At 38.2% G+C, this 26,691-nt stretch overlaps 1 pseudogene; it reads right to left on the bottom strand.

Annotated features, from left to right (window-relative positions):
• Positions 1–1,339: 1,339 nt before the first annotated feature.
• Positions 1,340–26,691, bottom strand: LOC100716688 (sorting nexin-2-like; annotated as a pseudogene).

The following is a 26,691-nucleotide window of genomic DNA, read 5'->3' as shown; positions in this document are numbered from 1 at the left end:
GCCAAAGTGAAAGACTACCTGGAGGAGAAAGATGCAGAGTGCCATGCTCCAGAATGGCAGCAGAGGTCATATGAGGTTCTAAAATGGCAGCAGCCACACAAGTTTCCAGAATGGTGGTGACATAGATAATTGGTTCCTCACAATCAAGCTCAGAGTGCTCAGCATTCCAGGCACTGGATCCCTATGGCCAAGAGAGAAGAAAGCCTGGCTGCTGCTCCAGCTGGCAACAGATCTTGGTGGCATCCACATGGCACTGGTTTTAGACACATGGAGAATGAAAGAGTTGTGAGGTTTAAAAGGTTTCCATCCCAATTTCAGAGACTACTAAGAGGCCAGGCAGTGTGCCCCTGGGAGGGCAATGTGTGAAGCTGTGAGTATAAAGCCAAAGGTGAAATGCAGGACCTAGAAGTTGGGAAAAGCCAGGAGTGTGGATCATCTAAGGAAAGCCACAAGGGCTGAGCAAAGCAAGCCTCAGAAACAAGCTCTGGGAGCTAAAATCCCTGAAAATGCCATGGGGGTGGACTCACTCAAGCCTTTTGGAGCTCACAACTAGATTGCTTCAGATGCTGGATGTGGAACTGCAGGACTTAATGTTTGCCCCGCTGGATTTTGGACTTCTCTTGGTCCCACTTCTTTGTGTCCCTGTTTGTACTCTTTAAAATGGTAATGTTTATCTTGTGCCATTCAATTTGGAAATGTTCACCTTTGTTTTCATTTGTGCATTTAAGGCAAACTCTTAGCTGCCATGTTAGGTAATTCTGAGGATCATAGAATGCTGTCTCAGCTCACCCAGGTAGAAGAGAAAGTAGAGCATCTACATCAAGAACAATCTTTTGCTGATTTCTATATGTTTCCAGGACTACTTAGTGACTACATTTGTCTTATTTCTGCAGTGAATGATGTGTTTAATCAACAAATGAAATGCTGGCAAAAATGGGAAGACACTCAAATTACTTTGCTCAAAAAACATGAAACTGAGGCAAAAATGATGGTCATTAACAAACCAGATAAAATACAGCAAGCTAAAAATGAAATAAGAGAGTTTGCCTTAAATATTGGAGAAGACTTGAGATTCGAACCTTTTAGCAGTGCCAAAACTCTTAGGGCTGTAGCAACACTTGGAGATGGACTAAATGTCTTTTGCATAAAGGATGTACATGAGTCTTTGTGGGGCCAGGGGTGGAATGTTGTGGTTTGTTTAAATGTCCCCTCAAGCCTCATGCAGTCATGGAGGCAGCTTAGTCAAGCATTTGTGATTGGTTTGTTGTCTAGTGCTGGAATTGGTGATGTGAGTGCTGCACCTTCCCAGGGGTGGGTAACCTGCATACTATAAAATAGAGGGGAGGAGATGTGCTTTGCCCTTGATTGCCATTTTTTACCCTGTTTGCTCTTGTTGTTTGTTGCCACCATGAATAGTTAAACATCAGCTACGCCAACCTACCTTGGAGCCTACTGAGTATGGAGTGAAACCTCCAAAAAAAAAAAAAAACCTGTAAGCTAAATAAACCTTTCCTTCCTTCATTTTGGCATCAGATATTTTGTCACAGTAATGAGAACAATAGTAACCAAGAAAAAATTCTTTACTCACTCTTTCTCAAATCTTCCCACTTATTTTTAAATTGTTTTAGAGATTTGTTCTCCTTGTTGTACTTTCACCTCCCACTCTCTTATTTCATTTTTAGCTTGCTGTATTTTATCTGGTTTGTTAATGACCATCATTTTTGCCTCCGTTTCATGTTTTTTGAGCAAAGTAATTTGAGTGTCTTCCCATTTTTGCCAGCATTTCATTTGTTGATTAAACACATCATTCACTGCAGAAATAAGACAAATGTAGTCACTAAGTAGTCCTGGAAACATATAGAAATCAGCAAAAGATTGTTCTTGATGTAGATGCTCTAGTTTCTCTTCTACCTGGGTGAGCTGAGACAGCATTCTATGATCCTCAGAATTACCTAACATGGCAGCACTTTTAGCAAAGGCATCTATATTATCTGAAAGTAATTTTCTATGACAAATGAAGGCTTCAATACCGGCATGAAATTTCCTAAGTTGCTGGTCACGATTCTCAAACTGCTATTGCACTTCTTTTATTTTTTAGCTTTTAATTTTTTAAATTATTTTGAAGGTAGTAAAATACAACAGAACAAGACAGAAAAAAACCAATTTAGATAGTGTAGTGAAATTGGTACAGAACTTTACAGCAGGTACCAGGATAACAGTAATAGGTACTGATAGGATTATTTCCAAAAGATGAAAAATATTTCCAAAAGATGAGAAGTATAAAATAAAAAGTGGCCTTTATTCTGAGAACACGGAGAGAGATGACCTGCACCCCCCACCGCTGGCGACCTATGATCTCTCTGGCGGACACATGGCGTGGGGGTATGTAAATAGCCTCGATTTGGGGTGGAACCTAAGGCGGGTATTAGGGATGCACAGAAGAAATTTCTTTCATATTGGTCCTAGGTTTGGCACCATATGTAAATTTCCAGGGGTGGGAAGATGGCATCACAGGTAAATTCCTAGGGGCTGGGGAGATAGGGGCTTCCTGCTTCCAGTTGAGGCTTTCCTGGCTACAGTGTCCTGTCTGGGCCAAAACCCTTTCAGGTACCACAGTATATCTCATTATCTTCACAATAGTTGTTTGTTTGGTCAGGTATAGCAAAATAAAATGAAATAGAGAACATTATAGAAATTATCAAAACAGAATATTGAATAGAGCAATAGCATTAATCAGAGTAAAGCGAAATAGTGGTAAAAATACTTGCCTTCAAAGAGATGGTAGAAGGAAATCCCCCTTATTTGCTGTATTGCATATGTTTAACCTCCCAAGAAATGCTCAGATCTCTGTCTCCCACTTGCCAATGGGGGTGGTGGTGAGATGGGATGTTTGATTCTCAGCCCATGCACTGGTAGGCTCACTACTGCTTAGCAGGGAGCTCCTTGCTTGCTTTCCCAGTGCCCTAAGTTCCAACATGGCACAGATCTCAGGAGTTGTTGGTGGTTTTCTTCCTGGGGTGGCAGCAGGCTCCCACACCACAGCTGCTTATCAGGGAGGCAAGTTGGTGGCTTGGTTTCCCAGCACCCTAAGTTCCAACATGGCATGGATCTCAGGAGTTGCTGGTGGTTCTCTTCCTGGGGTGGCTGCAGCTTGCAGAGCCACAGTCGCTTACCAGGGGAGCGAGATGGTTGCTTGGTTTCCTGGTGCCCTAAATTCCAACATGGAGTGGATCTCAGGAGTCTCTTGTGGTTCTCTCCCTGGGGTGGCTGCAGCCTGCTACACCACAGCCGCTTATCAGGGAGGCGAGCTGGTTGCTTGATTTCACAGTGCCCTATGTTCCAACATGGCACAGATATTAAGAGTCACTGGTGGTTTTGCTGTTGCATTTCTTCAAACCTTGCATCCAATTCATTCATTTTGATTGCCATCTTGTTGACAGCATCAGCAGCCTTGTTCAACATCTTCAATATTCCAGCTCCACTTAGTGCCTGCATATCAACTGCTTGAGTCAACACCAAACTTTCCAAGAATTGCCTTAAATCAGGAGCCTGTAGTAAAGTTGGGTGTTTTACTGTTTCTTTCAAGAGCTGCTCTTCATTTTTCTACAAACTCAGTGAATGATGAATCCTCTTTACCTACTTTGACTTTGGTCATACCTGCGATATTCTTTTCTGGAGCTGGTGGCACAATAAAATCAACATGTAAATGCTTGGTAATTTGCTGTGCAAACCAAGAAAGTCACTGAATCTTCTTTTAACTGAAAGTTCACACTTACTGAACATGGAAAGAGAAGTCTTTGTTGTGACTCTATATGCCAGGTAAGCACTCATGCTATTGCCAATTTTCTCTGGATTTGACACAGCAATTTCTCTATCGAAAATATCACCTTGGGCTAGGGATTTAGCTCAGTGGCACGAGCAATTGCCTGGCAAGTGTGAGGTCATGAGTTAGAGTCTTGGTACAAAAAAAACTTCATTTGCTTCTTCTTTAATCTCATTCCTGCATCTTTAAAAGATCCCAGGAGCTGACATGCTATTTGATTTCATTCTAGGAGCAATGAGTGTAGTAGGGGTGACAAGTATGATTGCAGGAAAATGTTTCAAGGACAAGATAGGATTTCTTTCTCAATTGGTGAAAGAAATTTCTTCTGTGGCTTCTGCAAAAAGATTTTCTATGTCTAATACAACTTCAAAGGATTTGAGGCCGTTGGAGTTTACACTAACATCTCTGTAGGAAAACTAGCTGGTTCTGGAGATGATGGGCTTTACTTTCAGGTGGAGGTAGTGCTGGTGAACAGGTCCTCTCTGTCTCCCAGCTCTTTGAAGTTGGTGGGCTTCCAGTCCCCCAGTGAAGGAGGCTCCCTCTTGGCTGCCATCTTCGCTTGTTCACAATGAGAAATTTGTAAGACATTAAATTTGAAAGTAATTTATTGGATATTCCACCACAAGTAAAGATTAAAAAGAATTTGTACTACATCAAATTTAAGACTTTAAGGCATCAAAGAGCATTATCAACAGGATGAAAATATAACCCACAGAATGAGAGACAGTGTTTGCAAACCATATATCAAATAGGGGGTCGATAACTACAATGTATTAAAAACACAACTGAACAACTAAAACAAACAAAAAAATTAAAACTGATATTTACCCAAAGAAGATATACAAAAAATCAATAATCACATAAAAATATGCAACATCTCTAATAATTCAGGACATGCAAATTAAAACCACAATGAGATAGCACCTCATATCCATTAACATGGATATTACTAAAAATAAAAGAAGAAAAAGAAGACAAAACCACAAAATAAGCGTTAATAAGCACATGGAGAAATTGAATTCCTTGTGCACTGCTGGAGAGAATGTAAAATTGTGTAGCTGCTATGGAAAGCAGCATGGTTCCTTAAAAATCAAATACAGAATTACTATATTTTTCAGCAAGATCAGTTCTGGGTATATACTCAAAGGAATTAAAATCATGGACACAAACAGATATGTGTACCCATTTATTTATAGGAGAATTAATCACAATAGCTAAAAAATGGAAGCAACAAAGATATCCATTGATAGATGAATGGACAAAAACACATGGTATAGTGTCAATGGAGCAACTTCTGATAGATGATACAGCATAGATGAACCTTGAAGACATTAGGTCAACTAAAATAAGGTAGTCACAAACAGATTCCACCTATGTGATGTACCTACAGGGGCATAAAGAATGGTAGTTGTCAAGGGCCTAAAAGAAAGGAGAATGCGGAGTTATTATTTAATGAGTACCAATTTTCAGTACAGTTAAAATGTTCTAGAGATGGATAGTGGTGTTGGCTGTACAAATGTGAAAATACTTTGTGTGACCCAACTGTACACTTTTTAAAAAGTAACATGGTAAGTTTTTACATGCATTTTGCCATAACAAAAATGAATAAATAATTCTATAATTTTGAGATGCTCTTGAAGTATTAACCAATATGTAAAATTATTAAATAAAGTGCACTTATTTTGTATCAGAAAATACCTCTTTCCACCAGCATATTTCAGTTTCTATTAGTTGCCCCGGTAATAGTTCCTGTCATAGTTCCTGTTATTTTTGTTTCTTAGAGATGGCTGGTCACTGTGATGCCTAGCTGGTCACTTTGATGCACATTGAAGAAGCAATCTGCTTCTGTATACTTCCTGCTTGCAAACTCCATGTAAGAGATCAGAATCGTTATTTTGGGAATAACCCCTATCAGTAACTGGCAAAGTAAATAAATCTGCCTCCAAGTCCTGGGTATCATTTCAGTGTATCTGTTTGCCATAGCATCTGATGCATTGGCAGGCAAGACTGATCATGCTGACCTCTTTGGTCACTAGTCATAGCCCCAGTGAATGGACCAGGGACCTCTCCAGGTCCTGATGAGAAGGCATGCCTTTGAAATTTCTTTAGTCCCAATAGAGGTCTGGAGGAGGATTCCCAGATTTCCATTTGAGTGGCTCACATGAGACCCAAAGTGAGGAGAACACAGTTTGCCTGCCTTCCTTCCTGCTAAATTCTGGTAAGACCTCCCACAGGCTCCCTAATTAGTCTCTCTGTCAGTCCTGCTCATATCAAGTAGAAAGAGCCTGATCAACTCTAGTTAGTCAGGGTCAACCTTGAGGAAAGAGGGTTGGGATATTTAACCTCCCCATGTCTGATGAATGGTTGTGTGAGTGTTTGTAATGGACAGAAAAACAATAGGCCATTCTATCTGTGCTGCTGAGGAGTTGGACTTCCACCTTCAAATTACAGAGCTTGATTGGGCTCCAACTTGTGGTTGCACAGACACGTCTAAGGACAAAATGGAGAAACTACTGATTCTTCTCCTTAGTCCAGATGGTCACAACACTGCTAAGAGGCAAACAATCAGGTGGGCATCTTAATGGTCTCTTTCTGAGGGCCATTCACCCTTTGTCTGTTGCATCATAGTTCAAAGAGATACAACACACACGTAGAAAGTAAAAAATAGGAACTAAATAATCAAACTCACAGTATTCATTGCAGGAAAAAGAAAAAAAATTAAGAACGGCTTTTCTAGTGATTATGAAGTTAAAATAAAAGGAAACATCTCTTCTTTGATCCTGAATAAGACCTGAGAATTCTACCTTGGCAGACATCCCTGTAGCTCTAACCAGGCCAACTTTCCAGCCAGCAAAAAGAAACAAAGCAACCCAGTCAAGTGCTTTTCAAAGACATCAAAGAAGAGAAAATACTATCAGCATGTCAAAGTTACTACTGTTACCTGGAAGCCTGTTACAGCATTTCAGGTTTTTATGAGAGAAGCCTACAGGAACTACACCCCTTTGACCACAAGACCTGTGAACATCCACAGATGATAATGCAGCCTCCAATGCACAAAAATCACCTAATATTTGCAAGAAAATCCAGTCTGACAGTCAACCATACTCTCTGTCCAAAAACTAAGATGCAAGTCATAAGGGGTAGGGACACCAAAAAGTAAATGCCCCTTCATATTAAAAGATAAGGGCTCTCAAAAGCTTCAACCTGTATTAAACTCAGCCCTTTCATTGGTCTGATGGGCTTAGGCTAGGCCAGACCAGGCTTGCTTCTCCAGCTGGGTCACCAGGATGCCATAGTCCACATTTGTATTGGGGCAAACCTATAGCTTTCCTGTTAGACAACAGAACTCAAAAGCTCCTTTGGTCTAAAAAATATTACCATCTCTGGGGCAACTGGGACTCTTGCCATTCACCCCTTCTACCAGGTATGAACTTCCTGCTTGGAAGGGCATCTCACCAAACGTGAGTTCCTGAATATGCCTGAATGCCTTATACTGCTTCTAGGAAGAGACATCCTTTTCAAATTAAAGGTTCACAGCCAGACAGCCTCCCTGTTGTTTAACTGTGCATCATCCCAAGACAGATAAACAGTCCTGAAACAGAAAACCACAGTACTGAAAGAGAAAACCAGTCTTGAAACTCTACTCACTCTCCTCCCACAGGTATGAGCTGAAGACTCATTGCTGGGCCTGGCCTTCAACTGTGCTCCCACATCCTGTGTCATGGAAAATACAAACAACATCCAGGCACACACTAATCACTTAAAGCAGATCAGAACTCTGATAGACTGTTAATCACACAGAAGCACTCCTCTCCCCTTGGTAAAAATGCCCAAAGGGAATTACTGGCCAGTGCAAGACCTCTGTACCATCAACAACACAGCCATCATCTTGCACTCTGCAGTTTCCAACTCATACACCCTTCTTGGCCTGCAACCTCCAGGTGTTACCTGGTTTAAATCCCCTCCCACTATTTTTAAGGAGGCTCTAGAAACACAGTCAAGGCACCATCTGGCCAAGCCACAAGTACATTTTCTTAGGGACAGCTTGTTTCTCTGTCCCTTCCAGCTCCTGCTTGCCATCACAGTCCCCCGAGAAAACAATGAGGCTTCAGAATCCCAAAAATGTTTATGCACTTTCAAACTGCTAAAATACACCTCTCCTGACTGTAAAGCCAATTCAAGATCTCCAAGCTCTCAATGCCACCATGATTGTCCTCCATAAACTTTGCCTATGCCTTCTGCCACCCACAACCTGCTGGTATTCCTGTCTGGATCAAAAGGATGCTTTTGTATGCCTTTTGTTGGCTCCTGTCAGCCAGTTCCTCTTCTCAAAGACCCCAGTTGTGAACTTAACTGATCTGGACTCAACTTGCCAGAGGTTCAAAAACTTGTCTACCCTTTTTGGAGAAGCCCTTACAGCTGATCTCATTAGTTTCATAACACAAAATACCTGATTAATGAGACCCAAGTTGCCTACTAAAAAGACACAAAAGCTCTGCAGAAATATGTTGCAGAAATTGGCTAAAAGGTTGTCTTAATTTTCTCTTGATGTTGAGACAAACTACCTAACACCCAAAATTAAAGAAGGAAAGGTTAATGTAGCTCACAGTGTGTGGAGATTTCAGTTCATAATTGGCTGCTGCCAAGGAAGGGTGCCATGACACAGGGGCAACACATCAAGGCAGTGAAGATAGCAAAAGCAACAAGAGCAAAAGGAGCAAGATTTTTTCCTTTCTTATACTGTGAGCAGGCTACTAACCCACATTGTTTCCATGCCTTTCCCTTGCACAGGCTCAGAATGTTTAGAGTGTAAGGATCTTAGCCCCCTGCTGAGTCAATAAGTTAATCCTCTAAACTTCTGAAGTTAACACAATGAACAACATCCTATAGTGATAAGGGCACGTCCTCTATACACTAGAATGTAGGACTGCTGCGTTTCTTTGTTAAGCTTCTAGACTTCTCTAGTTGAAACAATTTATCAACCAATTCAAAAGTATTTTGAGAAAAGGCACAAATCTTCAAACAAAAAATAAAAGACCCCCTCTATGGACCCAACCTTGATAATTCTAGATATAATTGACATTCAACTTTGTTGATAAATGATGACATGACATGTGACTTCAAAGATGCTCACTCAGAGTTTCAGGAGCCAAACATGCACGAGCTGAATCTCAGCACACAGGGAAGTTTTGGAATGTCACTCCCAGGTGGTAAGACCATATCCAGCATACCAAATCACTGGAGGATGCACAGGAGGTCACTGTAGGCCTAACTGAGCCATGCCCGGTGACCTCCAAGCAGCTAGCAGGGACCTGAATTCAGTTCTGGGCACTAATCATGTGCGAGTTGAATCCCAGAGCATGGGGGAAGCTTTGAAACATCGCTCCCAGCAGGTAAAACCACACCCAGTAGCCCAAAACACCAGAGGACACAGTGGAGGTCCCCATGGGCCTAACTAGGCATGCCTAGTGACCTCCAAGTGGCTAGCAGTTGCCTGTCATCTTCCTTGGGAGCCAAGAGTGGACCAGGTGATTCCCATAACATGGGGGAAGCTTTGGAACATCTCTCGAAACCTGGAAATATAGGAAAATGACAAAATGAAAGAGCAAAATGCAATCTTAAACTTCCAATCCAACACAAGCAAGGCTTGGAGACATGGACACAGAAGAAAATGCAAGCCATACACGTGAAAGGCCTGAAATGATAACAACTGAAATAAAGAAAGAAGTCTGGGAATCTTTAAAGACCTCAGATCAGAAATAATCTCCCACGTAAAAGAAGAAATGATAAATGTAATGAAAGAAATGCTGAACACATCTAAAGAAGACACATTTTTTAAAAATTAGCAGAAAAATGTAAAAAGATGGAAACCCTGAATGAACAATATAAGAAACAAAAACAATGCATGAAGCATAGTCAAAGAGATACACAGGAAAGCAAAAATTTCATTGAAAGTTGGCAAAACCCCCTCAACAAAAGTGAAGACAGAATTTCAGATCTCAAAGACAAGATTGCAACTAGTGAACAGCAATGAAAAGATCTTTTAAAAATAACAAGGAAACGGGAAATAACAATTCAACAACTGCAAGATGATGCAAATAAAAACAACATACAATTGATAGGGCTAAATGAAAAAGATGATAACACAGACAATATCAAGAGGCTACTTACAGAAGTACTAGCTGAATTTGCCCAAACATGAGAATGGAAACTGACATACAGATCAGTGAAGCATATAGGACTCTAACTAATCATAACAAAAAAAAAAAAAAAAAAAAAAAAAAAAAAAAAAGAAAACCACCACCCAGACATATAATAATCAACATCCCAGTTAGTCAACATAAGAACAGAATATTAAAGGCCACTAGAGAGGAGAGACAAATCACCTATAAAGGAAAGCCTATCAGAATCACAGTAGGCATCTCAACACAATGAAGTCAAATAGACCATGAAGTATTTCAGATCCTAAAGGAAAATGACTTCTAACCCAGACTGATGTACCCTGAAAAACCATCCTTCAAAATGGATGGAGAAATAAGATACTTCCACAACAAAGAACTGCTAAAGAACTTCATGACCACCAAACCAACTTTGTGAAGAATACTGAAAGACATTCTAGATAGACATAAGACAAAAATCACTAAGCAAGGCAAACTTTTAAACAGAGTGGAAAGGTAAATAATCAACAGAAAGATTACATGTCAAAAGTAAACCAATACATATCAGTTATAACCATTAATGTAAATGGCCTCGATTCACCTATTAAAAGAAACAGACTGGCAGAATGGATCAAGAAACAGTATCCAACCACATGCTGCACACAGGAAACCCATCTAACCCAAAAAGAAACTCATAGACTGAAAGTCAAAGGATGGAAAGCAATGTTCCATACAACAGGATCCCCCCCCCCAAAAAAAGCAGGGGTAGCTATCCTGTTTGCAGACAATGTGACCTTCAAATCAAGAATTATCCAAAGAGAAAGAGGCACTACATACTAGTTAGGGGAAAACTTCAAGAGGAAGATATAACAATCTCAAATATCAAGGCACCAAATTGGGGAGCATTCAGCTATACAAAACAAATATTAACAGAAATGAAAAATCAAATAAGCAATAACACAATTATAACAGAAGACCTTAACACACCATTGACACCAAGGGACAGGTCAACCAGACAGAAAATGAGCAAAGAAATAACAGAACTGAATCACACCTGTAAACAAATGGACTTGATAGACATATACAGAGTGTTCCATCCAACAACATCAGAATATACATTCTTCTCAGCAGTACATGGGAAATTCTCTAGAAAGATCATATACTAGCCCAAAGAACATATTTAAGTAAATGCAAAATAATTTAAATTATCCCATGCATGTTATCAGATCATAGCGCCAAGAAACTAGAAATTAATGATAAAAAACTGCAAAAACACACAAACACATGGAAATTGAATAATACACACTTGAGCAATCAGTGAGTCACAAGGGAAAGTAAAGAAGAAATTAAACAATGCCTACAAGCAAATGAAAATACAAATACAACTTACCGGAATCTGTGGGATGCAACAAAAGCAGTCCTCAGAGGAAAATTTATTGCACTGAGTTCCTACATCAAGACAACAGAATGCATACAAATAAACAACCTGATGCTACAGCTCAAACATCTAGAAAAAGAACAGCAAGTGAAGCCCAAAGCCAAAAGAAGGGAGGAAACTATAAAAATCAGAGCAGAAATCAATGCAATAGAGACTAAGAAAACAGTACAAAGAATCAGTGAATTAAAGTGTTGGTTCTTTGCAAGAATAAATAAAATTGATAGGTCCCTAGCCAACCTTACTAAAAAAAAGGAAAGAAAAAACTCAACTTGATGCAATAAGGAATTAAAAGGGTGAAATCACTACAGACCCTGTGGAAATACACAAGATCATCAATAGCTATTTTGAAAACCTGTACTTTCATAGGCTCAATAACACAGAAGCAATGGACAGACTCCTACAAACCATATGAATTACTAAAGCTGGGTCAAGAAGATGTAAAACTGCTGAATAACCCAATTTTAATTGGCAAAATTGAAAATGTAATTGAATTAACAATAAAGAAAATCCCAGGTCCAGAAAGATTCACTGTGGAATTCTACAAGAAATTCAAAGAAGATTTAATTCCGATGCTGGTAAAATCTTCAGTGAAATTGAAAGGGAAGCAATTCTCCCTCATTCCTGGAAGAAAATATTGCTCTAATACCAAAACCTGAGAAAGACCTAGCCAAAAAAGAGAACTATAGGCCAGTTTCCCTAATGAACATAGATGCAAAAATTCTCAATAAAATATTGGGAAACAGAATACAGCAAATCATCAAGAAGATTATACACCATGACCAAACGGGATTCATCTCAGGAATGCAGGGATGGTTCAACATATGCAAATCAATAAATGTAATTCACCCTATCCATAGAGCCAAGTAGTAACTCTTTTTGATCTCCTATTAACTTGTTTTGAAGTCCTGTAATACTCGCAAGATCTTGTTTTGACTGATTAGACTCTGTTCCATTCTGTGCGATAGTAGCAAGTTTGAAGGTATAGGCAACTAATTTGAAGGCAATAAGATTCACAAAGATGCCCATTCTGGTTTGACTATTGTCTCCTTTGGAAGTCCTGTAATGTTCACAATGCCTAAGTTTTATTGGTCTTGTTCTCCACTGTTTTGTCCGGCTTTATAATATCTAATGAGATGGACAATTCCTTTTAAGGAAACAAGAGACAATGTTGATAACCATTGTTGATGACCTTATACTCTGTTCTACATCATGTGCTATGTCTATCCTTGGTTTTGACTTACAGCTTTGTTTTGCCATATTTGACTTTATTCTCTCCCCCCCAAAAAAGTAATAAGAACTAAGGAGTAATAAAATCCAAAATGTGTAAATTTTGTTATAAAAAAGAGAGGGAGGGAAAAAAAAGAGCTCTAACGGATATAACAGCAAGTGTGTTTAGGGATGTTAAATAGCTGACTATATTAATGTTTTTGGATCATTGAACACAGCTGTTTGCAGTCTCTCCGTTTGAATGTCTACTTTGTATTCTTTGATACTGTGATTTGAGCAACTATTTCCAAGATGATATTATGTAATCTATTAACAGGTGATTTCTTACTGTTATGTTTTTTTTTTTGTAGTTCTGTATTATGTGTAACCTTACACTGCTTTGTTTTGTTTTGTGTTTTTCTCTTTTTCCTCTTAAATAAAAAAAAAATAAGAACCACATGATTATTTCTATAGATGCAGAAAAAGCTTTTGATAAGGTCCAACACTTATTCATAAGAACCTTACAGAAAATTGGAATAGATGCCAATAGATGCCTCAATATGATAAAAGCCATCTATGACAAACCAACAGCAAGCATCATATTAAAAGGCCAAAAACTTAAAGCTTTACTTTAAAATCAGGCCCAAGACAAGGATGTCCATTATCACTACTCCTATTCAGCATAGTGCTGGAAATACTAGCCAGAGCAATTAGACAAGAGAGAGATATAAAAGCAGTATGAATAGGAAAAAATAAGTTAAATTATCATTATTTGCAGATGAAATGATATGCTACATAGAAGACTCCCAAAACTCCATTGAAAGTAGCTGGATACAAAAATCAACACTCAAAAATCATTAGCAGTCCTGTACACTAACAACAAAATCACTGAAAGAGAAATAAGAGAAGCCACAACCTTCACAATAGCATCCAAAAAAACTGAAATACTTAGGAAAGAATCTAACAAAATAATAAAAGATCTATTTGCAGAAAATTATAATACCCTGAAAAAGAAATCAAAGAGGACCGCAACAAAAAGAAAGACATCTCTTGTTCATGGATAGGAAAAACAAACATTGTGAAACCAGCCATTCTCCCAAAATTGTCATACAGATTCAATGCAATCGCAATCAAAATATCACTAGCACACTTCACAGATATAGAGAAATCACTCCTAAAATTCATCTGGAACCAGAAGAGCCCTAGAATATCAAATGCAATTCCAAGCGACAAAGGCAAGGCAGGAGGCATCACAATCCCTGACTTGAAGTAATACTACAAAGTTACTGTAATAAAATCAGCATGGTACTGGAATAAAAATAGATCTGAAGATCAATAGAATAGATTAGAAGATACAACCACAAATACAAAAACACTCAGCTACCTTATCTTTGATAAAGGGGCCAAACAATTCCACTGGTAGAAAGATAATCTCTTTAATAAATGGTTCTGGAAAATTGGTTCTCCATATGCTGAAAATTAAAACTAGACCCATGCCTATCACCATGTACTAAACTGAAGTCTAACTGGATCAAAGATCTAAATATTAAAACAGAAATGCTATATCTGTTGGAAGAAAAAGTAGGTAGAAATCTTGAAGATACAGGGGTGAGTAGAGAATTCATGAACAAGAATCAAACTGCATGTGAAATACTTCATAAAAGCAGTAACTGGGATCTCATCCTATTAAAGTATTTTTGCATGTTGAAAGAAATCTCCAGTATAGTGAAAAGAAAACCCACAAATTAAGAAAGAATCTTAATGAACTATGCTTCAGACAAAGGACTTCTGTCTACAATATATACATAATTTAAAAAATCAGAACCCCAAAATTCAAAGACCCATTCCAAAAATGGGCATCTGAGATGAATACACAGTTCTTAGATGAAGAAATATGAATGGCAAATAAATACATGGGAAAATGTTCAGCATCATTGGCCATTATAGAAGTGCAAATTAAAACCACACTGAGGTACATTTCACTCCAGAAAGAATGGCCAGGATCAAGAAAACTACCAGCAGCAAATGCTGGAGAGGCTTCAGGGAAAAAGGAACTCTTCTGCAGTGTTGGTGGGTGTGCAGACTGCTGCAACCACTGTGGAGATAAGTCTGGAGATTCTTCAACAAGCTGGGATTGGAAGTCCCACTTGACCCAGCTATTCCACTTCTGGGAATATTCACAGAAGAAGTGAAAACACCATATCACAGTGATATATGTGCACCCATGTTTATAGCAGCACAATTTATAATAGCCAGACCCTGGAAACAACCTAAATGCTCATCAACTGAGGAATGGATAAAAAGATGTATTTTTGTACAATGGAGTACTACTCTGCTATAAAGAATGATCAGATTGAGATATTTATAATTAAATGAAAGCAACTCGAGATCATACTCATAAGTGAAATAAATCAAACTCACTTGTGCGTATACCATATAGTCTCCCTAGTATAAAAAATAGTAAGAGTACATAAGATACAAACAACTCAATAAATGCAGTGAAAGGATAAGAAACTTCTTAAAGGGGAAAAATAATATCTCAGGGAAAATGAGGAAAAAGAAAAAGGAAGGGAAAAGAAAAATATCTAAAATTATATAAACACACTTAGGATAGCTAAGATGATTGTGCTATAAATTTCTATAAGTCCTTGGAATAAAATAGTTAACATTCATAGGATTGGAACAATTGTGCATATTACTGTATGGTGATCTGAGGAACTCTTGAAGATCATTATGTAAAATAACAACTCTAGTTATGCTCCTACCACCTTGTTTTGAAGGCCTATATTGTCAGTGTTTTGGGCTCTTTGCTATTGTTATTTGTCTTTTTTGTTTCATATTTTTGTAGGAATTTGTTTTGTTTTGTTTTGTTTTTCTCTCTAATACAGAAAGGGTAGGTATACATGTAGTGATGCATACATGCATCAGACTTTTTCTAAACAGGTTATGAGAATTGATTATATAATGCATGATGAAATGAACAGCTACTTTGAAGAAAAAGGGACACTAAGGTAACCATTGCTGATTCCATAACATCATGATGCGAAATCCAGCAATACTTTTATTCTTTGTTCACAGTGATTTTAGTCTGTTTTGTTTTGTTTTATTTCAACATACGTGAAGGTATGGACAGCTATTTTGAAGAGAGTGAGACATTATGGCAGCCATTGTGGATTTCCCTATTGTATGGTCTTGAAGACCTAAAATGCCTCTATCATCCCGTTCTCATCAGTTCTATACTATTTTGTTTTGTATGAATTTATTGTATGTGAAGATATGAACAACTATTTGGAAGAAAACAAGAGACAATATGATAGTGTGGATCTCCTGTTGTCTTCCTTTGAAATGTGTGTCTCTTACATTCTTTTCTTCTTATCTGTTTTGTTCTGTTTCATTTTGCTCTCTTTAAAATAAAATTTAAAAACAAACAAACAAAACAAAGATGCTTACTCAGACTGTCAACCCTTGGGAGGACCCAAAGGCCTACCTGTAAATACTTGGATCTAGTCTCTAAGTGCTGCTTCCCCTTTTGCCTTTGCACTCTAATAGTTACTGTCCTTCTGATACAGGAAACTGACAAGCTCACGTTAGGTTGAGATCTAAATGTCCAGGTGCCACATGCTACATTGGGCCACCTGAGTCCAACAGCCAGATCACCCAGTACAAAGGATTCTTACGAAAAAATCCTCCCATGACTCTGTGGCTATAAATCACTACATCCTGCTACATATCTGCCCACCAAACTGGGCCCACCACACCAATATTGCCTGGCACTAACTGATGAACTGTTCTTGAGCCAACCAGACTTAAAAATGAATTCCCTGAGATAACCTGAGTACACTCTCTTTATAGGTAGAAGTCGCTCTGTTAGAAGTAGCGTTTGATATGCTAGATATGATGTGGTCATCTTAGACAAAGTTATTTTGGCTGAAGCTCTACCATAGATTTGGTTTGCACAGCAAATTGGACTGTGGACCCTCATACAGGCCCTCAATTTGTTTGAAAATAAAAGAGTCTACTGCTTCCTGATGCTGTTTGGAAAACCTTCAAAACAATAAAACATACTGAGCCATGAAGGAAAAAGCCGTAACATCCCATGTCTGGCCAGCATCTGCTCGACTGTCTGTCAATGACGCCAAAACTGCACTCAAAACAATCAAGTCCAGAGTCCTAAGGCCCCTCTGAGTATCTAGTTGACTGAAACAGCTCCCTTTAAAAATATTAAAATAAAACATTATAAGGGCTACATATATCTATTGGTGCTCATTGGCACCTTGTCAAGCTGGCCCAAGAATTCTCTACCTGCAGTGAGAAGACAATCAAAGTTTATAGGGTCCTGCTATAAAAAATCATCCCTAGATATGGCCTACAACATATAGGCCACAAAGGTCTAAAAGAGTTCAAGAAAATAAAAATAAAACACTACAGAAATTGTTTGTAACTAGCTCCATAAAAATTTAGCTAAAAGACTAGGTATACCTGTAGAGAACCCTGCACATACATATAACTTAGGTGCATATTAACTACCTCAACAACTGTTTAAGTTTCAGAAATAAAGCCTCAGAGCCACCATTCCAGAGTTGAAAGAGCCCATTCAGATGATTGCTGGAGAATTTACCTGGACCATATAGCTCCTCCAAAATTCACTTTAAAGAGACGACAAACTCAAAGCCTACTTTGATCATCCTGGACCCTGACAAGTCCACACATGGCTGAAATGTGAGGACAACATTCACGGGATTGCTCCATAATTCAATGCATTACATTGACATTGTATTGCCCAACTTGAGTTTTGCTTCCCACTCTCCAGCTAGCTTTAGGTTTTACCTTAGTTCTATGTATGGCTGCCCTAAGAGAATAGAAAACAGTCCCTAAGGCCCTTTCCCTTATTCTACAATTAGTATACCAAGATTTGATGATAATCCAAGGCACACTACACACTCTTCTAGATCACATTAACTCCCTCACTTCCTTGCCAGAGTAATAGTAAATCACGGCCACTAAAGGGAAAACATGTGTCTTCTTGAAAGCAATCTAAGGAGAGATCCTATAATATGGAAAACAAACTACAAACTTTCCAATCTTGGGCCCATTCTAGGACTACTGACAGACCTAATGTTACTGCTTGTATAATTAATTGGCTTACTTGGTTCATCTCAAAAGATCACATATAACATGGCCAGCAAAGATTTGCTGGAAACTGAAAGAGTGGGAAAATGTAATACAAAATGACCCCTCCAACCAGTATACTTCAGTTTCTGTTAGTTACCCAGGTAATGGTTCCTGTTATAGTTCTGTTACTTTTTTTTCTTAGAAATTACTGGTCACTGTGATACATAGCTTGTCACTATGATGTATATTGTAGAACCAATCAAAGACAGCTAAGTACTCTGCTTCTGTATACTTCCCACTTGCGAACCCCATATAAGCTGTAGACCACCAGAGATCAGGGCTTGATATTTTGAGAATGATCCCTATCAGTGACCAGCAATGTAAATAATTCTGCTTCCAAGTCTTGAGTGTCAATTCAGTGTTTCTGTTTGCTTCAGCAGTTTCATATATATCTTAAGTAAATGCAAAAAGCTACACAATTTGGAAGGACCAATCATTTGATCAAGATTTCTTAAACTGGATTTTAGGAGGCTCTGAAATCTCTTGTTTTGTTGCACATTTTTTGTATTTCTGGGGATTGAACACAAGGCCTTTGCACTGAACTATATCCCTGTTGTAGTCAGGGTTTGCAAGGAAAACATTTCATTTTTCAATACAGGACACATCATTTATAAAAACATTTTATACTAGTTACCCAGAGTCAAATACAAAAAAAAATAGTGCAGGAGATCTGTCCATATACTAAAGAACCAAAGTATCCAGCTGAGGGCCTAGATCCCATAGCAGTGTCCTGCATGAGCCCAGCTGAAGTCCTAGAGCCCATGACATCTCATAGAATGCTGTTTCATGGATCTGCATTGGGAAGTCAAAGATCAGCGGTTGAAGCTAGAAAGTCTGTGTCAGCAGGATGAAGGTTTTGTGTCAGTAGGCTGAGGTATCTGCACATCCTCCAGGAAATGACACTCAAAGTAAGGACCAGCTCTCTCCAAAATGTACCACAGCCATCCTCAGTGACAACAAGGTCCTGAGCTCCTCTGACAATGAGACCAGCTGAGTTCATATCAGGAAGCCAGCATGACAAGATTCTCTGAGAGACTGATCAGCACGCCATCCTCCCCTCTGGAGTGAGGAAATGATGCTCAGAGAAAGGACCAGCACTCTCCTGAAAAGCACTACATCCATCCTCAGCAACAGCAAGGTCTTAAGCTCCTCTGAAGATGAGAACAGCTGAGTTCATATCAGGAAAGCCAACATGAAAATCTCCTCCAGGAGAACTAACAGCACCAGGAGAACCAACAATACCAATCTTCCTCTCCAATCTTTCTGCAGCCTGTGTTGTTAGCAACAGTCCTCAGGTGGGGTACCCACACGCAGAACTATGCTGATTCAGTTGGGCTGAAATGTTACAAACTGACCACAAGTTGTCAATTCACTACAATCCCCAAACCCCCCCCCCCACTTTTTTTTGAGAGAGAATCTCACTAAGTGACTAATTTGCCTGGCCAGGGTCAAATTTCAATCTTCCTTTAGTGCTAGGATTACAGGCATGCACCACTATACTTGGCTTTGCTACACATATTAAGTGGTTAGATCTGACTTTTTCAACTGAAACACATGATTTAACTCAGATTCAAAGGATGAGGGCATAATACCATTTATGAATTCTGAAGAGCACTGAGACATTTTACTCAGACTAAAATGTAGTCAGTAGGCTGACATAGTGCTGAGGAACTGGTTAAGGAAGGGAAGATTAAAGCAGACCCAACATAAGACAAGCTAACATGGCATCTCATGGCTCTCTTACTGATCAGTTCAGATCTGTTCTCAAAGTTCTACCACATATGGAAATGCAAACACACACCCAGCCTTCAAACCCAACCCATGTGTATATGATTATGAAACATTCACTGGGAAAACACCCCCATTGTTTCAGTTTTTTTATTTCATATGGCTGATTATAATTAGTGTTGGCTTACTATTTAGAGGTTATGGAGTAATTTTTTCACATAGCTGCTGTACAAAAAGGAAACATCAAACTGTTAATCATGAAAACATCTTGATAGTAGTTTGGGGGGTTGGATTAGGATTTTCAAATTGTCTTCTAATAAGACCAAAATAATGTTTTAAGAGTTCACAAAAAGGAGAAAAAGCTGGATCTCTAGATTTTTAATCCCATAACAAACCTCTCTTACACACACACACACACACACACACACACACACACATGCACGCCCCCCCACATTTTCTTGGAAAATGTTACAAAAATTTCTCAACCATAAAAAATCTATTAAGCATTACTAGATTTGTGGCCATCAATAGATCCCCAAATCTCAGCTCTCGCCCAAAAAATTTTCATTCTCACTCATACTACAGGTCCAGAATAAACTTTCAAGGATCTCTTTTCATTGCAGTCACTCAAGAAATCAGGCTGATGGACAATCCATTTGGACAAAGCAAACAAAGGTGAATGTACTAATTTACATATCTACTCTTAAAGTGTGCCCTTACTTTGCAATGCAAATCATTTCCCCACACCTACCAACCGGGCAGTCAGGAGCAAAATTCAACATCATGTTAGTAAAAAGAGGAGAATTCGAATATTTGTGATGAAATTAGTAACCTTTATAATATTTTATTGTTTACAATCAAGTGAAAAATGTTGTACAAATTGACCAATAGGATATTTAAATTCTACTTCGTATTATTTAATCTCAAAAGATGAGAGAAGTCTACACAGGATGTCTACTACAGGATAGTATTTTGATTCTTTTGTTTGAAAGAAGAGTTTTTAAAAAACAAAACTAATCATATTTAAGATTTGGGCAATATGTTTTGGCATAAAGTATAACCCACATAAATTATGACTTTGTGTTAGTACAATCTGATCAGAAGGCTGTTATCTATTGCTGAATTTGTATCCTTGAATCAGATAAAGCAACTGAGCCATAATAAATAGAATCATCCTTCCATCTCCCACTTCTCTGATAGGCCTGGGGGAAAAGTAGGCTTATGAGAGGACAAAATGTGAAGCTATGAAAGGAAGGATCTAGGAAGAATCATCACCCTTAAAGTAGGGGTGGAAGTGTGGCCTGAAAAACAGAAATAGTCTGAAACCATAGCTACTAGAATTGATTTTGTATACTCTTCATGTTCATGTTTCTCTGAGACCAATTTTTCCTTACTTTTCTCATACAAGAAAGGCTTAGAAACTCTTCATATCCAATCATGGAACATGAAAGGGTATTACTAGCAGAGTATTCCAAAGGACAAAGCGACTCATCCACTCCAGAATCCTATGATGGAGCCTGATAGGATTTTTGGTGTGGTTAGAAGACAGAATATAAAGTGGCCTTTATTTTAAGGATGCAGAGAGAAATTCCATGACCCCAGGGGCTGGCTTTCTCTGCTGGACACGTGGTGTGGGGAGCATACATATAGTTTTGGTCTGGGGTGGTGCCTAAAGAGGCATTGCTGACACCCAAGCGGCCCATTGGAATTCATTTTGCGCTACACGTAAATTGCCTAGTGGTGGTGGGGAATGACCTCAAGGTAAACATCCCTTAGTCCCCTCTCTCACTGCTGTAGTGTCCTATCTAGGGCAAAATCCTTTCAGAGCCAAAGTAGGAACCATGTAACAGGCTTGTTCCTCACTTGTTTAAATTCTCTATATACCGGCAGAATAATTCGATGGATATGTGATGCATCAGTGCTTACTAGAGAAAGATTTAATACAAGATATACTAATATATGAGAATTTACAAGATAAGTTTACAATGGTCTCCTGCAGTCAAGTATGAAGGAGTGCAAAAGGGCTTCTGTGCACTGGGGATCTGAATGATCCAGCCAAAGGCCTAGAGCTCACTATAATGTCCCATGTAAGTCTGTAGCAGGAGACCAAAGGATTTATGTGGAAGGAATTGTTGGAAGCCCAGAGACAACATCCAAGTGAAGGGGAAGACTGGAGCTCCTCTGAGGAAATAGAAGAAGTCCTTCCTCATTTTTTTCCCTTTTATACCATTCTGGCAACAATATTCCCTGGAATAGGTCTTCCACATCCAATAAGAAGTTGGCCACTTCTTATTCAAGTTGACAAAATAACTATCATAAATGGCATGTTGGGTATTCATGGAATTGCTTAAATAGGCTGACTTGAAATTACTTGATAGGTTAAAAATATAAAAAAAAAAAACTAGACAGCAATCATCCATCCATTCATTCAACATATATCCATTGAACAAACATTGGCACTTAAACTTGGAGGGTGGAATGCATAAACCCACTATTGTTCCTCCCAAAAATGATTAAATAAACAATTCGCTTTCCCTGTCCCTTTCCAAATATAAATTATATTATGCACTACATTTCTGCAACTTTAAAATGACTGATTTGGCTTCCTATTAAAGATACAGAATTAGAATACATGTGTATTCTCTTCTCCTTGCTGAATTTTTTTTCTTAACTCTCACAACTGTAAATACATTTGCAAAACAAAAGGCGGAAACTCAGTAAAAAGAAAAAAGGAGATAAAAGAGACAGAAATTCAGCAGCTGGATATGCTAATTGATTTAGAAGGCCTCTAAAAGTGAGGACCTAAATCAGGAATGGAAAAACCTGGAGGGTAAACCCAGTATGATGGAACCCCCAAGACTCAGGAATTGATTGGCTCAAGTATCAAAGTAAAAAGTACAAATGTGGAGCTAATGATGGAAGGGTTACTAGAATGTTCATTTTAGAAACAATTAAATCCCCGGATCCTCTGAGCTACTAAACATCTAATGTTTATCAAAGCCAGAACATAAGTGAATATTTATCTTTAGGAAAGAGACAGAGAGCTTCTATTCTGGTAGAGTGAAGGTAGGGCTTAGTTCAGAGCAATTTGGAGCTACAGTAAACATTAGTTAATGTCTGAACTAGGCACAACTAAAGGAATGGGTGCCACTGGCATCTAAGTGGGTAGAGGCCAGGGTTGCTAAGCACCCTAGAAAACACTGCATAGCCACCTACAAGGAAAAAAAATCATTCCATCCTTGTTATGGTTTGTGTTTAAATGTCCCCCCAAAGCCTCATGTTTTCATGGAGGGTGGGCCTTTTAAAGGTGGCTGAGTCTAGCATTTGTGATTGGTTCATTGTCTAGTGCTGGTATTCGTGGTGTGAGTGCTGCACCTGCCCAGGGATGGGTAGCCAGCATACAGTATAAGGGAGGGAAGGAGGTGTGCTCTTCATCTTTGCCCTTTCTTCTCTTGTCACTTGTTGCCACACTGAGCAGTTGCCCCTTAGCCACAAGACCCTGCCATGGAGCCAAATGTATTGACTGAAACTTCCAAAAAACTGTAAGCTAAATAAACCTTTCTTCTTTCACTTTGGGCATCAAGTATCTTGTCTCAGCAATAAAAAAGTAACCAAGACAATCCTGAAAGTTATTAGAGATGCAATAGAGAAATTTCAGGTTAGGAAAAGGATTCTTCATTGAAAAGAATTGAATTAATGAACATATCTCTTCTAAATACTAAGATGCTAACACTGCAACTCAGGACAGCTTCTCACACTAAAATATAACAGTGCTGGTATCTCAGTTTGATCAAATCAGATAGGTGTGTGAGAGTCATCTCAGGGAAATCTCGGAAGCTTGATGGAAAGATATCTAAAGAGATTCACGTCAGGAAGTTCCCATTTATCTGTGTTAGAATCCTGTTCTTACACACAAGTAGCCAAGGATTGTCAAACATTTTAGGAAAGTGGGGTGAAACATAAAAGACAGATGCATTTATTATCAGTACAGTTTCCAATGAATAATGAGCACATTCATTTTTGTGAATTGATACATGTAAATGTCACATTTATTATTTCCATTTCCTCTTCCATCTCTCCCATCCCTCCATCTCTAGACCCCCTTTCCATTTACAATGAATCTATCTCCTTGTTTCCTATTACCTATCTTTTATTTTTCTCTTTACATTATTTATAAGTTGTGTTTCTCAAATGTGAATCACTAGAGTAAAATGGATCAAGTATCTACATATTAAAAATAATCTATGAGAAGATGAGATAGATAAAATTCTTGAAGACATAGGCATAGGCAAGAACTTTCTGAACAGAACCCAAGTTGCATGAGAAGCAACACCAAGAATCAACAAATGGAATTATACCAAATTTAAAACTTTCATACAGTAAAGGAAGCATCCTTCAAAGTAAGGAGTCAACCTACAGAATGGGAAAAAATTCTTTCCAACTACTCCTCAGACAGAAAACTAGTATCTAGAGTACATATGGAATTTCAAAGCACTAGAGCCTCTCTCACATAAAAGGCACAATCAAAAATGAACAACTGAAACAAATAGGTACTTCTCCAAAGACATATAAAATGGCCAATTAGCATATGAAAAAAATGTTCACCATTTCTGGTTATAAGAAGAATGAAAAATTAAAACAACACTGAGATTTCATCTTACTTCAGAAAGAGAAGCCATCATCAAGAACTGAAAACACAACCAGAACTCACTGCCATCTCTGATTCATAACAAATCTAGCCACAGGAGCAGAATCAGATGCTGCCAGAATGGAGGATAAGACATGTTCTTGTGGATAGGAGAACAGTGAAGCAGTTACATTAAGACAATTCAATCCTCAATTTCCAAAATTGAAAGCTAATTTAAAATGCATAAATTATAAAAACAAGAATTACATGTTTCCTTTAAAATCGTATTTAATCAAATTAGCAGCTTTTCCCCTACAAGACATAGATTACAGATCCCATGTAAGGTAGCCTGCCAAGATGTTGAAGGGTGGTTATTGCTCGCCTTCTCTAGGTTGATGCTGAGATCACAGATAATGAAAAAACTGATAAGAATGAAAGACAAACACAGACAAAGAAATAGCCCTCACTTCTATTTTTTGTCAAAATGAGTGTGTGCCTCATCTTGCAGTCAAAGTAACATGAACATTGGAATAAACCTCCTATACTATAGAAGAGTGTGAGATAGGTTGAAATAGTGAAGAGCCTCAAAGCTACTTCTGAAAAATCAACAAGAACTAGAAATACTTGACATACTATTCCAGGCACTTCTTTTAAAAAAATGAAAAAAAAAAAGATACAGAATTTCAAAACAACAAAATGCAAGATTAACAATGGTTAACATATTGCATATTGCTATCTTCAAAGTAGTTGCTCAGATTACAAGAGATAGGCATAAAAATGATCAAAGCACAAACCATTCTTTTTGATGAATTAACAGAAATTACTAGTATAATTATCATATATATATATATATATTTTTTTTTTTTCTCTTCTTTCTTTTCTTCCTTCCCTATTCTCAGTTTTCTCCTTTTGAGCAGTTTCTTATCATTTCACATCTATTGTACGTTTTGGATCTTATTTAGTCTTTCAGTTTTTTACACTAGAGAGAAAATATGTTTACATATGTGAATCTGATTTATTTCAGTTATGAGTATGATCTCAAATTGCTCCCATTTACCTATAAAAGCCTTGAGTATATCCTTCTTTATAACTGAATAGTTATGCACTTTATAAAAATTCCACTTCTTTTTTATTCATTTTGTGGTTGATGGGCATTTGAGTTTCTTCCAAGATTTAGCTTTCTGCTCTTGATTCTTTACTTCTGCACTCTGTTTAATTGTCTGTCTTGCTTAGTGGTTTTTTCCTATGTCTATCTAGAATGTCTTTCAATATTCTTTGCAGGGTTGGTTTGGTGGTCATGAAGTTCTTCAGATGTTCTTTGTTGTGGAAGTATCTTATTTCTCCATCCAGTTTGAAGGACAGTTTTGCGGGGTAATTCAGTCTACTTTGGAAATCATTTTTCTTTAGGATCTGATGTACTGCACTCCATGCTCTTTTTGACTTCATTGTGTTGAGAAGTCTGCTGTGATTCTGATAGGTTTTCCTTTATAAGTGATCTGTCTTTTGTCTCTAACAGCTTTTAACATCCTATTCTTAATTTGGATTTCTGGGATGGTGATTGCTATGTCTGGGTGTAGTTTTATTTTGGTTATGGCTATTTGGAGTTCTATATGCTTCACTAATCCTAATGTCAGTTTCCATTGTCATGTTTGGGAAATTTTAAGCTATTACTTCTGTAAATAGCCTCTTGATATCATTTGTATTGTCCCCTTCTTTTTCATTTATCCCTATCCATCTTATGTTGTTTTTCTTTGCATCATCTTGCAGCTGTTGAATTGTTATTTCCTGATTCCTTGTTATTTTTAAAGAGCTTTTCCTTTCCTGTTCACTAGCTGCAATCTTGTCTTAGAGGTCTGAAATTCATTGAGGCAGTTTTGCCAACTTTTGATGGAATTTTTGCTTTCCTGTATATCTCTTTGAATCTGTTTCATGCATTGTTTGTTTCTTATATTGTTCATTCAAGGTTTCCATCTTTTTGCATTATGCCTCTAATTTCTAATTATGTCTTCTTAAGATGTGTTCAGCATTTCTTTCATTACATTTATCATTTCTTCTTTTACCTGGGAGATTATTTCTGATTTGAGTTCCTTTGAGTTCCTTTATAGCTTCCTGGAGTCTTTTCTTTACTTCAGTTGTTATCATTTCAGGCATTTCAAGTGTATGGCTTACAATTTCTTCTATGTCCAAGTCTCCTAGGCTTGCTTGGGATGGGCTGGAGGTTTGAGATTACATTTTAGTATTTTGGTTTGTCACTTTTCTGTAATTCCAGGTTTTGAGCAATGTTCCATAGCTTCCCCTGTACACTGGAAATCACCTCATGTGTCTTCAGCTCCCGTGACTGAATGGAGGTTGCTGCAAATGGCGCAGTCAGGCCCACAGCACTTCCCATGCCACTCTGGTGATTTAGGATGCTGGGCAGGGTCTTACCCACTGGCAGAGGTGGTCCAAGGCTTTCCCTGCACGTGCTGGAAATCTCTCTGTGTGCCTTCATCTCCCAAGACAGAATGAAGGTCACTGGGCATGGCCCAGTCAGGCCCAT

This window comes from Cavia porcellus, unplaced genomic scaffold, assembly GCF_034190915.1.
Source record: "Cavia porcellus strain 051 isolate PalLab524CR breed Dunkin Hartley unplaced genomic scaffold, mCavPor4.1 scaffold_33, whole genome shotgun sequence".
Lineage (NCBI taxonomy): Eukaryota > Metazoa > Chordata > Mammalia > Rodentia > Caviidae > Cavia > Cavia porcellus.
The sequence above is the reverse complement of the archived record's forward strand: the minus strand, read 5'-3'. Positions and strand labels throughout refer to the sequence as shown.